General features: G+C 39.2%; 1 long non-coding RNA gene and 1 pseudogene across 3 annotated transcripts; one reads left to right on the top strand and one right to left on the bottom strand.

Moving 5' to 3' along the window:
• Positions 1 to 105: 105 nt before the first annotated feature.
• LOC146453119 (glutathione peroxidase 1-like) lies at positions 106 to 3325 on the bottom strand (annotated as a pseudogene). Of its 2 annotated transcripts, none has more exons than XR_014859565.1 (3): positions 3126 to 3325; positions 2391 to 2556; positions 106 to 877 (listed from the first exon to the last, which is right to left on the bottom strand). The product of XR_014859565.1 is annotated as a glutathione peroxidase 1-like, transcript variant X1 (transcript). The 2 variants fall into 2 exon arrangements; XR_014859566.1 differs by having other exon boundaries at positions 3219 to 3307.
• A 5191-nt stretch (positions 3326 to 8516) lies between these two features.
• LOC146453118 (uncharacterized) lies at positions 8517 to 9971 on the top strand. The gene is made up of 5 exons (XR_014859564.1): positions 8517 to 8639; positions 8763 to 8795; positions 8929 to 8965; positions 9732 to 9769; positions 9959 to 9971. It is a non-coding gene; the product is annotated as an uncharacterized LOC146453118 (long non-coding RNA).
• The last annotated feature ends 6572 nt before the right edge of the window (positions 9972 to 16543 follow it).

The following is a 16543-nucleotide window of genomic DNA, read 5'->3' as shown; positions in this document are numbered from 1 at the left end:
GATGATGATGATGATGATGATGATGATTATTATTATTATTTTCAGTAAAAATAATCATCATCATCATCATCATTAAAAGAAAAAAAAACAAGTCATTTAAACATCTTGACAGCAAAATCAACTATCCTTTATTTTTTGCAATCTACAATGGAGTTACACACACATGCCTTCTTCCCTCCCATTAACTGACTTTATTCCAAGGCTGTCTTGTTCAACATCAAGCACACACAAACATATTTACATGTATGCCATCATATACACAGCCTTAAACAAACAAATTTCCTAAGTCCAACTGCCCTACTCCTTCCAATCTGCTTTCCACACACCAATAGTCTAATGACATGAAGAAGATGAGAATAAAAAAGTGAACACCATTTTAAAAATGGCCTAAGTTTCACTATTTTTTTGCATACTAAGCCAAGCAGACTATCTCATTGTTCTATTTGCAACATTAACTCTCAGCCAACAGTTTCTCAATATCAGGTGCGATGTTGGTGGTGAGAAAATAACGGCTGTAACGCTTAAATGGCACACCATTTGAATCGATCAAAAACTTCTCAAAATTCCAAGCCACATCAGATCTAAGCACCGGACTCCAGATTATGGACTTGGGATCTTTCATCAGCAGTCCCCCACCATCATGAGGGCGTGGCATTTTTTCTTTAAGGTAGACAAAGAGGGGATGCACCCCACTGCCATTTACCGACACTTTGTTGAACATCTCGATCTTGGGTTCAAAGCCATTCCCAGGGCGCACATACTTCAGGGTGTTGAGAATCTCATCGCCAGAGCCATTCTCCTGATGACCAAACTGATTGCAGGGAAAACCCAGAATAACAAGCCCCTTTGCACCGTACTTATCCGTGAGCTCGTTCATCTGAACAAATAGAAGGTGAAAACAATGTTAAAAGAAGGGACAGTCATCCATGAGAAAACCAAGCAAACAAAAGCAAACTTTGTACTTTAAATCTCAAATCACCATTAGTGGCATCTAGGCTACACTGCCACAGCATCGAGAATTATGGACTCCTTGCTTCAAGAGCTGTGAAAATGGCATGTGAAAGAGGAGCAAAGGCTGTGCCACATGATGCAGTCCTCTTTATTAAATAAATGCAAATCTTCATGTAAAATTATCAATCATAAATTAATTGCTGGTGAGTGAAAGTCGTTTTCATATTTTATATCTAAAATTCTATTCTATATTCTATAACTGTTGGTGACGACTAAAACTTGTCTCTGTTCTCGCCAACTTTTCTCTGTCGGCAAATGGGCATTTGACATGACTGACTGTGGAACACATTTGCAGTTTTAAAACTTCAAAACAATGTGGTACTCATAGCCTACTACATCTAAAATATATGTATCTAGTCATAAAATATTATTAGTATTATTTTTATTATCATTGTTTCTCAGACAGAAGACTGTTGTGAGCAATCTTCAAAGACTTGTCAGTCCTGGCTGGGTATGGTGTTGCACCAGGTTTGAGAGTTGGAATCACCACCATAACAAAATCAAGGCTGTAACTCTTTTAACTAATCAATGAATCAATCAATTACAATCAGTCAATCATTTAGATTAAGTTATACTAGGCAGGAGCCCCTCAGATCAAGCTTACAATAAATTTGTAAAAGTAGCCTGTCCAAGGCATTTGTAGTGGAGTGTGGCAAAAAAAATTTAAAGAGACTGGGTGGGAGAGGCTTCTTCCCCTTCTCTCCCAAGTCTCTCCACCTATTTATCATCCTATCATTCCCGCATGTCACAGTTTTCTTTGCATTGCTTCTCACTATCTCAATGCCTGAAACAGGCTATTGTCAAGGCTTTCAGCATGGCTGTGATATTCATAACACAAACAGACCCAAGCAAAGTCTGGCCTGCTTGGTTACTATACTGCCTATGTTCTCTCATGGAAAATTGGTGCCAGACTTGTGGTATCTCTTATAGAGAAATATTTCTGTAAACCTATTTGGTATACGAACTGAGCAAGTTTTCAGTTGAGACACATTTGATCAGCTGAGAATAAGTCATATTTAAACCAAACTTCAGATCATTAAATATTTATGAAACATGTAAAAAAAACAAGCGTGTTTCCCGCGAGGTCAGATTGACGTCAGTATGCAATCACCAGTGGCAATTGTTTATTTAGTTTGTTTGTGCATTTATCGTTAAAAAGTTACTTTTCGCTTTACTTAGCATGCATTAACAGAATTTGCTCACTTGTTGAGTAAGGGAGAATCATCAAAATTTATAATGTGTATCTTATAACTGAGTATTTTCACAAAACTTTCCATTTAGGAACTTGACATGGCAATTTTCTTAATTTGGGCCAGGTCCATCTTATAACAAAAGTGACTGCCTTATAGCCAAATAACTACAGCACTATGTGTACACACCTGGGTAAAATCCCTGACAGTTGTGCCTCAGAGAGATGCTACATTTTCAATCAGCACTACTTTCCCTTTGTATTTTGAGAAGCTGATCTCTTCTCCTTTTAGGTTCTGGGCTGTGAAGTCATAAAATGACTGAGTCATTCTCCTCATGGTTTTCTGGAGACTTTGCCTAAAGGGAGATCATACCAAACATTACACTTGCTTGCACTTCAATATTCTTGCAGGATCTTCTTGTAAGCTAGCTATATATTTATGGAATTGTGCACCATATATATAAGAGGAGGGTGCCCCCTGAATTATTTTGGGGTGTGATGAGCTAGCCCAGAATATCAAGGAAACCCTTAACTATTTGTCAGATCAAAACAATTGGGGGCTTAAAACTCTCTGGAGTTTCATAGAATTATATTGGCTTGAGGGCATGTCTGTTGTCGCAACGTGCAGGCCATTCCGAACAACATTCTGGTTGTAGGTTAGGTGTCACACAAAGAATATCACGTTAAACCTAAATGCTGCTGCCTTTGGTCCGAAGGTCTCCGAACAGTATAAACATGTTGGGAGGAACAAGCCTGCGATTATGCAACCACTTCAGCACATTACACGGTTCCTAATTTAATTTTAAACAAGCTTAAAAGAATTCTCTGTACAGTACAAGTAAAAGTTGGTGAGAATTACCAGGTACTGAAACTTACACAGAACTAAACAGTATGCATTTTATATAAGACGACATGTACACCCTACCTTTTATAAACAACACCGGTATGGACCGTGCAAACGTTGATCAACGTTCTCTGCATACCAGCTTCACCGTCCTGCACACAAATATATACTAACCTTTGGAGCTTTTATGATTACCAAACACTCAGAATTATGTAAAACTGCCGGAAACGAGCCGGAAACACTTGTGCATTTTTGGCGGGATGTAACCGATTATGCCTGTTTGTGTAAAGTACGAACTTTCGACTTCGGACTTTGGATTCGGACTTCCGACTTCCGACTTCCGACTTCCGACTTCCGACTTCCGACTTCCGACTTCCGACCAAGGGGCTGATGGTAGGGGAAGAGAAAGACAAAACACCCGACGCCCCATCGGGAGGGGGGGGGGGGTACTTAACCTCTGTTTGGGTATAGGGGTACCGCTGCTGGTTTGAAAACCCTGACCTTGTTCAGGACGAAAGACAACGCCCTCTGTTTTAAGACCCTATTTAGGACAAAGGACAACATCCAGTTCTTGTTTTAGACAAGTGTTTATTGACAATAGTAACCACATTAAAGACCCACTGTCACTTACTGGACCTGATGTTCCACGCATCGAAACGCGAACACCAATCATAACAGATAAAATAATACATTACCAAGAAGTGATGGCGAAAAATCCCAAAATTTCGCATTAACAGCGGTGAACCTTAGGTGAAACTTAGTTGACGTGAAGCATTGTTCACTAAAACAAATACAGACAAACGTCTCTGATTTCGGATTGCCAAATCAGTCGACGACAGTCTTGCAGCCATACCCTCTCTAGGACGGGTCCAGGACAGACTCGCTTGAAATTATATACCCTATTCAGGGCAGAGGGGCCAAAAACCGTACCCTATCTAGCGGCACGTCCCCGTATAGCCCTTATGGGGGAGTGCTTCCCCCCCTCCCCCGGGCAACGCCCGTTTTGACTTTCCCTCGCCCCAACTATCTGGCCCTCCTTCTGGAACGGGAATAATTGCTTGTGAATAATTAATTTGATTTGCTTATTACCCAGCTGATGAAGTCGGTGCATTCAGGTTAGCCTCTGCAGCAGGAGTAATCGGATCGAGGTGGAGGAGTGTGGGGAGGGGAACTAATTCCTTTTGTTTTCGTTGGGGCAATAGGCCCTTCTCCAAAATGGCAACCGAAAATGCAAAAAAGTTAAAATTAAAAACGTATACCAGCACTAGAAAGAGCACTCAGCATATCAGGTGTAATATCAGCTGAGAAAATGTAAGTTGAAAAATGACAAATTTACAGACCTTTGTATGACTGGGGGTGTGACGTAAACCCCCAGTCATACAAACGTCTGTAAATTTGTCAAATTTCATCTTACATTTCCTAAGCTGATATAACACCTAATACGCTTAAACTTTGCAAGGTTACTAACGTAAAGGTGCTCTTTTCAGTGCTGGTATCAGTTTTTCATTCAGTTCAAGTTTAACTCATTCAAATCTGTTGCCGCCATTTTGGAGAAGGGTCTATTACGAACCGGTCAAATCGAAGCTTCAACATCCCCCCTCCCAGGGCATTTGACTCCTTTGTCTTGCCCGGGGGTAGAAAGTTGATAATCTTAGTCTTCCCGGGGTGGGGAATTTGAACGCGTAACCTCGATTTCATGACGTGCCTCAGTGCGACAAAAATCAGCAATCAATTCTCTGCCACCAAGCTTTATAATTGAGGAGACATATAAGAAAGGGATTAGAGAAAATGGTTCAATTGCGTAGTCGAAAAAGTGTTGTCTCTTCGTAAGGGAAGTGGAGATTTGGTTTAGCCATCTTCAAACGAAACAAATAACGCGTGCAAAGGCAGTTCTGAGAAGCTAGGCAAACAAGAGCTAGGCACAAAATAGTAGCAGTCATGCAGTACAAAAACCATTGGTCATGAAAAGACATGAAAGACAGACATGAAACAAAGATATAGATAGTTTTGTTCGTTTTATAAATAACACAAATTTTCAAGTTTGCATTAGACAGTATTGATCCAGATCGACGAAACGCTATGATATCTTTAAATTCTGATGGGTCAATTTGTGATCAAAATTCGTCAACTTTTCATTATCATGTTCAGCTTGATTGGTTCTCTTTGAATTAAGCGGTTTAGTACATAATAAAAACCGTGTTGTATATTCCAACATGTCTGCTTAAACAGTTGCGAAACGGAAAGCCGGAAAAACTTCAGGCTTGAAGAGATTCGAACCCATGTCTTCTGCGATGCCGGTGCAGTGCCCTACCAACTAAGCTATCAAGCCAACTGGGAGCTGGTCATATTGTGAGCCGTGCTACTATACCCGCGGAAGATTAAAAGCTTGACAATTACTGTTTGCCTTTTTTTTAAAAAAAAAAGGCCATAAACGATGTGGGAATATAGGAAACAATTTCCTTTTATTTTCTACAGTATACTTTTTTTGTGTACAGTACCCAATATCCATGGCGACTAAGCTTCTGTTTTGGTACAGGTACTACGCAGGATAGCAGCTCTTGTAGTCGTAACGAGCTTTCTAAACCAAACTTTTGGCTGTACGTGTTTCCGTGGGACTTTGTGCTTTTTTCGCTGTTTGAACGCGCGGAAATTGGGACGAGAGTGAAAAAACGGACTATGAGGGGTGGGGGATGAGAGAGAGAGAGAGAGTAAGGAAGCAAGGCCACAGAATTCATAATAAAGAAATGACCTTTGCGCTCCTAATTTGAAAAAAAAAAAATAAAAAACGACGGTGTAATCTGACAGGGCTCTGTTGAGCTCAGTCCATAGTACACCCACTATAAATGGAAACAATAAACTAAATTAATCTAAAGGAGGAGAGATCAAGCGGCCAACACAGCGTAAAACTTTAGTCGCGCACCTTTATTTAACCCCTTACATCCCAAGGGTCTGTTATTTTTTCAGTATATTTTGGACGATAAATAGTCTGCATCACTTGGCTTCTTTGTACAAGGAGTGCTCTTTGAAGTATATGCGGTTACCGTTTTGAGACACTGTGGGTACAGGCTTCGGCGTCATGTGACCTAAATCAACGGTTTGTGTTTAGCCTGAGTATCAGGCTTTTCGGCGGGAGGGGGGGAGGGAGGGGGGAAGGCCTGATACTCAGGTTATGAGCGAATACATGAGGCTAAATTCTGTCAGGTTTATCGCTATATAAGTGTTTTTTTCGAGCCATTTCCCTCTGCACCCGTTTACTCGAGGCTTCGCCGCTCGCATTTGTGACGCGTCCCTCGGATATCGACCGTGCTCGTTCAGTATTTTGCCTTCTTCCCCGCCGATTTTAGAGCAAAAGAGAAACTTCTCGCAGTCTATACTACTGGAACGTTAGGAAGACCTCACGAAATTTGCCCAAAATTTCCGAAATTTTATTCCGGAAAACTGCCTCTTTGTCTGGGCTACAGGCAGTGATAATAGGGTTCTGCCACCCACAGAGCCTCTTCCTACTTCATTGGATTTGGTTTGATTTAGTAGCGGGAGCCGCCCTGTTTATCAATAGAATTGGCTACATTTGCTTTGGTACCATTATCATTATAAAAAAAATCAAACAAATAAGGCGAACAACAACAATAAAAACAAACAAACAAAAAAAATAAAACAAAAAAGGAGACTAAGAAGACGATTAGAATGGAGTTCAGTGTTACAAGATTAGAATGACACCTGCATGGTCCTGAAAGTACCAACAAACTGAAGGCGACGGTTAACTTTGCGTTTGTTGAATCCTTGATTGTTCTATCCCTGTGTCAGTTTTGGCCAAACAAATTAAATAAAGTGAAATACAAATCTTGATACTTTACATTACGGCAAACGGCAAACGACAGAAACGACCACGTGACCATGTTTACCTTATATTTGCCGTTCGCTGTTTTCAGTTTCTCAGTAAAATTGAGTAGCTTTGCGTTAGCATCAAAGGTTAGAATTATTTTTGCACTATTCTCATTTATGTACTCAAGAAAACGTAAACGCGAATTGTCGTAAACACGTTTTTAAATCTCTGTTTTCAAGGTTGCCTCAAACGATTGGAATAAATTGGACCTTTCAATCAGACAAAGCCCACCATTAGCTAGTTTTAAAAGAGTGTTAAGAAATGTAAATAGTCTTTAGTCTAATTTTTATATATTCATATATTAGTCTTTCTTTTTCTTTTTTTTTTTTTTTGTTCTTTTTAATTTTCGAGGACTCTTTTGTAAATCACTTATTATTGAAATTGATTTCCTCAATAAAGATTAGTTTTCGACTGTAATTTTTAACTGCAAAGGATCTCAGAAAAATTCGGGACGGAAGGATTGAGACACGCGAGGAGTTTAAGATTCGAAAGCGAATGCTCTCGGAACGGACTGGGGTATCCAACGAGAACAAAAGGCAAAACAGTCAAAATGTTGTTTCCTACATTCTCACGTCATTTTTACGGCCTTTTTAAAAGGCAAATTTGTGTAAACTAACCACACAGTTTTATCTGTTCCGATTCTTTATCCGTAAATTTAAGTTGCCGAAAATTTTAGGGAGTGGAACGCCTTTTCCCCCGACTGGAATTTACGGGCTGCTGTTGGCTTTCCGGAAATGCTAGCCAGCCCTTTTTTATAACAATAAGTTTGAGGTGACCGCTTTTGCTAAAGAGAACGCTCTTCTTTCCAATTTAAGCCGAGGTTCTGATGCCCCGGAAGTGTCTTTCTTAACAGATATTCCACCGAAAGAATCTCCCTGAGTGAAGCATACAAGGAAAACAACAGCCGGCGACAGAGCTTTTCAGTAGCTTTCTAGGGTGTTGTTTTTCTTTGTGGTCGAGTCTGAGCCGTAACTTATTTTACTGAGCCGGCCTAGCGCGACTTGTGGGCGAGATTATGGCAAATCAAATACGAAGGAAATTAATTTTGGCCTGCGAAATACCTGGGAAAAATAAAACTGTGAGGCTAATCATTTTATCCTGTTTTATTCTTTCAGTTCAGTTGCAATTGTACGTCATTTTTTTCTTGGTTAGTTCTTAATCCGGCAGCTGCGGACACTTGGAACGATAAGCCGGAAGTCTGAAGATATCGTGATGTGAAACAGAAATTTCGCGTAAATGACCTAAAAATCATCCGGAATAAACTTCGTTGGTTTTAAAAACTTTGGTGGTATTGGAATATTAAATTGGATGAATTGAATCTGCCAGTCATGAGTAAAAAGGCCGAGCAGCATTTGTGCGAGGGAAAATAAAGACAAAAATATACACTTTGCATATTTTTTTCGATTTAAATTTCGAAACTTGTATAATTAAGAGATTCGCAAAAAATTACGAAAATAGTAATAACGAAAATAGGAAGCCAATTTTCTTTTTTCAATCGAGTTATGCAGATTTTAATTCCTCTGGGGTCCCCACTGGGGCACTTGGAACATTGATCACGTGGTGTTTGCGCCTGCGTACTAGCTGTTAGTGGGGACTTAGCGTTTTCTTTGTCCAATGCTTTTCGTTGGGAATCGACACTTAGAAAAATTTCGTGCAAATTTCAAGCCAGAATGAACGGAGAAACCACCCAATATCTCACCCAAGTGAAACAAGTAAGAATCATTCTCAAAATATTTTTATGTAGATTAATTTAATGAATGTTTCTTCTCTGTCTGGGGATTTTTTCCGTGCTTCGTTTGAGGTTTTGAGTCTAAAGAACAATATATTTCTTGCAGTCGGCGAATGAATCTGGTGATGACGTTCCTTTGGTGAGTACCAATTCGCTTTTCTGTTGAAAATATCTCGCTGCGGATTATGTGACCTGTTTCAGAAATGTCAGCTATCGATCGTCAAACAGTTCTCGCTAAACTGAAATGCAATCGCGATTTTATTCTGTCTCAGGCGCAGAGAAAACAAAAGCCGGCTGTCGAGAACGGAGGTAAGCTAAGGTCGACCGCTCATTCAGTTCTTGAATCAATACATACCAATCCAAACTCGCATTGATATATTACAGTGATTTATTGTGCCTTCTCTTTCCCCCTGAAGGTTAGTGAAGTTTAAGGCACTCATGTCATTGTAATCAAAACCAATATAGAGAATGTTTCCTTCTCTATATTGCTAGAAGGGTCAAGTTGAATTTGTCTTTGAACACCCGAGCACATGTGAGCTTTTTATTCGGCCCCCATTGCTTGGCATGCCAGCTATCTGCCCCTGCCCATATTGCTAAGAAGTTAATCTTCTTCTCTTACGATCATCTTTTATTTAGGATTCAGCTTTCAAACCAATAAATCGGCAGTGACTTTCTAGATCAGGTTGGTTTTGCAACTCACGCGAGCCCCGCGGGAGAACATGAAAAGATTTCCTTGATGTCGATTTCGTGTTCATTTTGCCGATCGATCGTAAATTGTTTCCGCAGCGTTTTGTTATTATTGACCGCTGCCAAATTTTCAGACGTTTACAGTCCTTAGAAATAAACTCGTTAAGTGCTAAAAATTTCCTTGATATTTTTTACTCGTCTCTCCTTGAGAAGAGATATAGTCTAATTTAATAATAGAGAATGGTTAACCCCTTTCGTCTTTTATAAACCTCGCTGACAAAGAGAACCTTAAAAATATTTTGTTTCCTGGTGTCCGTCAACTTTCCGACTAGAAAAAACACGATTACTGTAGAATGATAATCTCTCCAATCTTCGACTTATTCTGTAGGACCCGACAAGAAAAAGATCAAGCTTGCATCCTCACACGTAAGTCATCTTTTAATAATTTCACTCACCAAAGCTTTCGCGATTCGATCGTTGCATTTTATCGCGAAGTTGATTCTCATTCGTTTCATTTTTTTTCTCGAAGTTGTTGTGTGAATTAATTCTCTGTTCTTTTTACCATCATGTTGGCCGGATTTCAATCGTTGGATATGCTGATTCTGTCGCACGCAGGATGGTGAAAGGTACGCAACGTGAATCTGTTCAATCATCCAACGGACATTTTGTTTCTTTTGATGGTCCGAATGCGGTTGATATTTGAAGTAAGGTTTCGGCGTAACAATGGCTCCTTTCGGGGAGGGGGAGGGTGGTTTCTGGTGACGTGCTTTAAGTTCAAAAATTCACGTTTCGTTTAGTCTTCGCAAAAAATTGTGTTTATAGTCAGCTGTATTTGCTTGGCTAAAATAATCGTAAATGCAGCAGTGTTATTTTTTGGGGTTATTTTTGGATCTTCTTCAGCTGTTAGTTTGATATTTACCGCTGGAGTGGAGAGGGGCATCAGCTGTGCCATACGATCTCTGCAATTTTGGAAACTGGCCAAGCTCTGCAGTCACCGTTTGTTTCACCACACCGCAGTTTAGTTGATTTGCTGCATTTTAAAAGTTACAATTTTACGGCTCAATTTACCCCTCGCATGGACATCTTGACACCAAGCACTTACTAAAGGCCCATTTACACCACAGAAAAAAAGTTGGTACTCATTTGCACTGCCCATTTTGACTAAGCTGGTGTACTCCTACCATTTTTACCCAGGCTCGGACCTTCCTAAAAGGTGGTTCGAGTTTCCCCCAGCTTGTATAAAATGGAAAGTGTGAACTACAGTAACTATAACCTGAACCAAACCAACCTTTTCTGATGAGGCTTCATCACTTTTGATCGGCAGTGGTGTTTGAGTGGGCTCTGAACATGCTAAACCTAGACCCAATATGGTGGCTGTTTGCAGAGAAAGTCACCAAGGAATTCGGGCATCCTGCATACTGCTAGGATTTGAATGTCAATGAAAAAATGTGATGTTACGTTTTAAGCCACAAAAACCCCTCATGTGTCATGTGTGTAAGTACCTGAAAAAAATACATCTATTGTTTACTCACCAGGCCTAAAATATAACATCACTTTCTCTCACAATGTTCAGCTTACTCTTACTGTATTATTTCTTATTTAGGTCAAAACAGAATCCAGGCAAACCAGTTAAGCTGAATGCAGACGGCCAGTACAAGCCTCATGTCAATTCATTTGCGAAACAGGTGCCGAACAAATCACCTGTAAGGAAAGCCTCTCCAGTCAAAAGCCATGTTTCTCCAATGGTTAATGTAAAGAAGGAAACAATGACACCGGTAAGCTTTTTTCTTACTGTTGCCATCAGGAATTCGCAGTCTAAACAAAAATAAAGGCTGCAACAAGGGAAAACTGAATTTAGCAATCTTTTTTATTTATTAAAATTGACTGATCAAGGTGCTCACATCTCAGTAAATTGTTAACCTAAGAAATGGATTTGTTTCCTTTAAACTCCTTCTCAAGAGTAGTATCAGCCAAATAGCTACAGCTCTAGATGCACGTACTCACACTTTATATTTGTTTAAAAAGTACATGTTGTAGGCATACATGCATACATTACAATGGACATGACAACTTTGCAGGCCTTGTTTTTAAAAATTGATATGTACATGCTTGTTCAGTTGTTGGGGCTGATTCTAGTTATAATATCTACTTATAATAATGTACGTGCATGTACACTCTAACTAGGCCTTCTTTTCTTTTCATGTTTTGTTTAATGCAATCCGCTTAAGTTAGCAACAAACAATAAGCAGTAATTAGTACTGGGTTAGGGTTTAGCGTAGCAATTCAGCCTGTTTTTTAACCGCTCACCAGCCGCCATCTTCATCATATTGAATGATGTATTTCACAACGGATTGATATTATGTTAATGTATTTTCAAATTTAAGCATTTAATTCGATGCGTCTGAACTACGACGTCTGAACTCACATGCATTTCAGACATTTTATCCATCTGCCCCAGACGGATAAGACTTCTGGACGAATTTAATTCCACGATTTACTGACGAATTTAATTTCTGGTATTAATTTCGTCTGCATTACATGTGTATTAGACTGAAATGTGATGTATGAACTAGGCCTTAGTAGTAGTACCAGATTAACAAAAAATATGAATCACAAAGATGTGGATCGCGACGTTTCGACCGCTATACTGCTGGTCTTCATCAGGCGATGGTGTCGACTGATTGCGTGACAGTATAAGTAGCACCTTGTTTTGTGTTGATTGGTGCGTTTCGAAATCCTCCAATCAACAACAGCCTAAGAGAGGATCGAAACGCACCAATCAACACAAACCAAGGTGCTACTTATACTGTCACGCAATCAGCCGACACCATCGCCTGATTAAGACCAGCAGTATAGCGGTCAAAACGTCCCGATCCACATCTTTGTGACTCAATTGTGAGACAAACGATTAATTCATCTATCATTTTAAACCACGATGACAAACACCTTTCATAATAAAAAATATGAAGTTCCGAAATAATGTGCCACAAATGTGAAAGACGTTCTTTTAATTTGATACTTTTGCTTCTTAAAAATGAATTACTGGTAACTTCAGTTGGAATCATGTGTCCTTGAACAGCTTAAAACAGATCTCTTAATGTTGTGATAATCACAAGACAATTACGTGTACTATGTCAGGGTGTGAAGTGGCGAGGGCCACGAAGAGACTCACAGGTTTCAAACCCCTTGAAAGGTTTATTTTCACTTAATATGTACACATCTAATATTGAGGAGCTAGAATTTTAGGTTGATGGTTGAATTGGTCTTCATCAAAAGTACATCCAAACTGCAGGCGCAAAATGAACATAACAGGCGCGTAGGAGGGGGGGGGGGAGGTTTCAAGGGGTTCGAACAAACCCCCTTTGAAGATCAATAATGGCGGAAGAAAAACTTTTAAATAAAGTTCCTGTGGTTAAAATACATAAACCAAAGAAAAATAGAGATATAAACCTGTTCTTTAGGCCTTATGTCTTATCCTCAGTAAAAATAACAATTGTCAAGAACCCTTGGAGGTTAATTTTAATGACGTTTCATTTTTGCGGTAAAACCGCATCTGCCCGTAAAAGCCATAGAAAAGCATGCTTTGCGATACGTTTTGTTCTCTGAATGCGATTCACTTCAAACTTAATAGTTCAAGCCTTGTTGAGTTTCACGCGCAATTACGTACAAGTTCGCCTGAGAATTCACTTGTGAATGTGAACGTTCCATAAGGTGTACTATGTGAGAGAGTAGGCTGTCCGCCATGGCCCTATTGCATATCAAATATGATATGCCTGTCAATCTTGACGAGATAGTCAATTTGTTCGAAGGCCTATACCCGAGAATGATGCAGTTTACCGGCTTGGTGTATGACTATCAGCAGATCGAATAGCGGTCAGAACTTAACAGGGCGCAGAATGTACATTGAAGTTTCTTGTTTAAGTGGAAACAATTATGCCATTGAAATGATGTATATAGGTTAAAAAGCTGCTGTAAAACAAAGTTGTGATTTGCCTAAATTGGATCTCAAAATGCAGGAAATGAGGTTTCTGGGAAACAAGATTTTCAAAAATTTCTGGGAGAGCATGCCCTAGGACCCCCCTAGTAAGAGCGTCTCCGGCACTCAGCAAGATTTAGGGCTAAACGAACACCCCTATCGAAACCTTAGCTAAGCGCTTGCGTAAGCTTCTCAAAGTAACTGTTGCGGTCCATATGCCAAAACTTAGGGCAATCCTAAGAAAAGAAGAAACAAGCATTTATTCATTTTCTTTTGAATTGCGTAATTTTGGCATTATGGCCTGTGACAGTACATTTAAGAAACTCAGGCGCATCAGTTTCCTATAATGTGGTCATGTCTATGATAAAAACTAAAAATTATCCATCTAAAATTCAACATCATGGGCCCTTTAATTTGTACATGTGCCCCCATCTCTTCAGTTGCCATCACAATTTTATAAAGATCCAATGATGCAAAGTTAATTACATTACTTTTTGTGTCTACGGCTTCTAGAGAAGCGTAGACACTATGTCATCGGGTTGAGTGAAAGAGTGAAAGAGTGTAAGAGTGTAAATGCCACAGGAATCCCAAATGGAATCCTATCGAAAGCCGACGCTAATCCTCGACTGACCGAGATCTAAGTGATTGTTTTTCCGGATCAGGACAATGGCGACAATACGGTAAATGATGTTTTCCGATGTTGATTTGCTTTTTACAAATAGTTTAAGTGATGATTTGAACCAGAATTCTGTAACTTCTGTAATTTTCATCGCAAAGGTGCCCGAATTTACTGCAAGAGATCGCTTTGAACAAACACAGAGTGTCTTCAAATTTTACATGCGTGTTTGCACGCACGCAAAAAAAACTGAAAGTTTTCTGCCTCTAATAGCAAATGCATTGTTTATCTCAATAAAATGTTTTGTTGGAAAAGCTTCTTGTTGATTTTTGTGCCTTTGTCAATTCATATATGCGTTTGAGAAGCGACAAATGCTGCAAATGCGTAATCGAGGACAATTTGCATAAGCGGGTTGAAATTTGATATGCCAAAGGTCTTCATCAACATGCCGTGAATTGTGGCAATTTTTGCGTTCAACTGTGTTTTTCGGCAAATGATTAATAGGTCACCATATTATTTTACACCAGAAAACATTTGTTTAATCATTCTAGTTTAATATGCAGTTAATTTTGGAAGCCAACGACATTTGTTTATCTACTGCGCATTTTATTAAAACCGCTCTAGGAAAAAGTTAATTTATGCGAAAACTATGGAAACACAACAGGAGTCAAAGGGTTAAAGAATGATACTTGCCATTCATAAGTTCAGTATAGATTAATTAACAGTTTCTGTTCCATTTTATGCCTACGTTTCAGATTAGAACTTTGCTTTCAGTGCTCAGTTATGTTTAGAACTTTGCTGCATTGCTTTCAGTACAAAGTTGTGGTTCACGTTGTAAGATTATATAATATATTGTTTATGTTAGAATAAAGTTACAGTTCTCTTCATACAAAATGTTTGTGGTAAACGATACCAGCTTAATCTCCACTCACCAGTATTCTGTGCAACATTTTTACAACCATTTTTTTTTATCTCTATCCTATTTCCACTCCTCCCTCTTCGTTTTCATTTCAGTCTTATTTCCCTTTTCTTCAATTCTTTTATATCACATTTCTATACCAGTACTGCAGTAGACACATGCAGTCTGAGACTGCCTATTTTTTTTAATCGTTGGTCAGGTAAAGAAATCCACCACTTTCTCAGGCCACACCGCAAGTGATGATGATGACGATGTTCCCTTGGTGAGTACCGTCATTAATTTTTATGAGCTACATGTAACTTATAAAATAGAGATACAGTACACTGCCTTCCAAGGAACCTAGGGTTGCTGCAATCCCAAAAATAGGTCAAAAAATGCATTGGCAAGTGGCAAGTGTTGGAACAACACTGCATGTACCAACTTGTGTCTGTCAAGCACAGATCCCAGGAAATAAGAAGTAGGTCATAGCAGTTGTGGCAAGATTGCAGTTGTTCCTCCTCTCTCCCTCCAAGTCTAGGTTCTTGAAAATGCTATTTCCTGCATTGTACGTTGACTACACGTTGCATATAATTATTAAAAATATATACAGTCATGCATCAAGGATCCTGAGAACCCTGTTCCCCACGCCTGTGATTAGTTAAAAAATTTAATTATAAACATTGTGAGAAGGAGGAATTACTATGATCTTTAATGGTGCTCATGACTACATGTATGTGTCACAGGGTTGTTTTATGTCAATTTGTCAGGTTGAAATTGTAAATCCTTCCCCCTGCCCCTGCCCCCCTCTCCCCCCCCTTAAAAAGAGAAGAAATACAATCAGAAGACATGTGAAATGGAGGGAAAAAATATCAGAGGGCAAATGGCAATGACAACAGTGGTTGAATCGCTTTATTTTCAGTGCAAGTTTACTGATCATTGATAACGTTATTCTGTTCTTGTTTTAGGCTGCCAGAACCACTGCTAAGTAAGTTGGTTTGTACATGTTCAGTGTGTTTCACAGTTGTTTAAGATGTTTAAAAACTGTAAATGAAAACCGTTCCATTCATTAGAGCCACTACATATGTACATGTAGTGCATTCCTGTCGTACTGTTTATTGTGTTGTACAAAGTGGTTTTAGCTTGGGAGTCTGTGGGAAGAAATCCTTTACAGGGAACCTCCACTCTCACAACAAATTGACGGGTAAGCGTTGGAAATAGTGTCTAAATTCTAAATTTTTGTCTAAAACGTAGAAATGACATTCAAGTGTGTTAAAAATTAGATATGATTATCGACAACTTTCGCTTTTGAATTTCCTGGGGGCAGCCATTTTGAATTTTATGACATGTAATGGTTGCCACTATTGTTATTCAGCAGAAGTTCTTTTGTGTAAAACAATTGAGCAACCTTATTACGTCACGAAAACCAAGAAGGCGGTGCGCGGGAAATTTAAAAGCAAAAATAGCCGATAATCAAATCATGTTTTTTCCGACACTGAAATATTATTTCCATGTTTTCCAATGAAATTTCAAAGAAAATTGTATTTTCAATAATGTAACATTAACATGATTCGCAAGTGGAGGTTTCCTTTAATGTATGTGATCATGCAAATGAAAGCAACTGAGCAGTGCTTTGCTGTGGTCCTGCACATTGTGGAGTCTGTAAACCAAATCCTGTTCCGTGATGATGCAAATTAAAGTAACTGAGTCATG

The sequence above is a fragment of the Pavona decussata genome, unplaced genomic scaffold (genome assembly GCF_977016875.1).
Source record: "Pavona decussata unplaced genomic scaffold, jaPavDecu1.1 SCAFFOLD_353, whole genome shotgun sequence".
NCBI lineage: Eukaryota > Metazoa > Cnidaria > Anthozoa > Scleractinia > Agariciidae > Pavona > Pavona decussata.
Note: the sequence above shows the minus strand (reverse complement) of the source record. Positions and strands in the feature narration are given on the sequence as shown.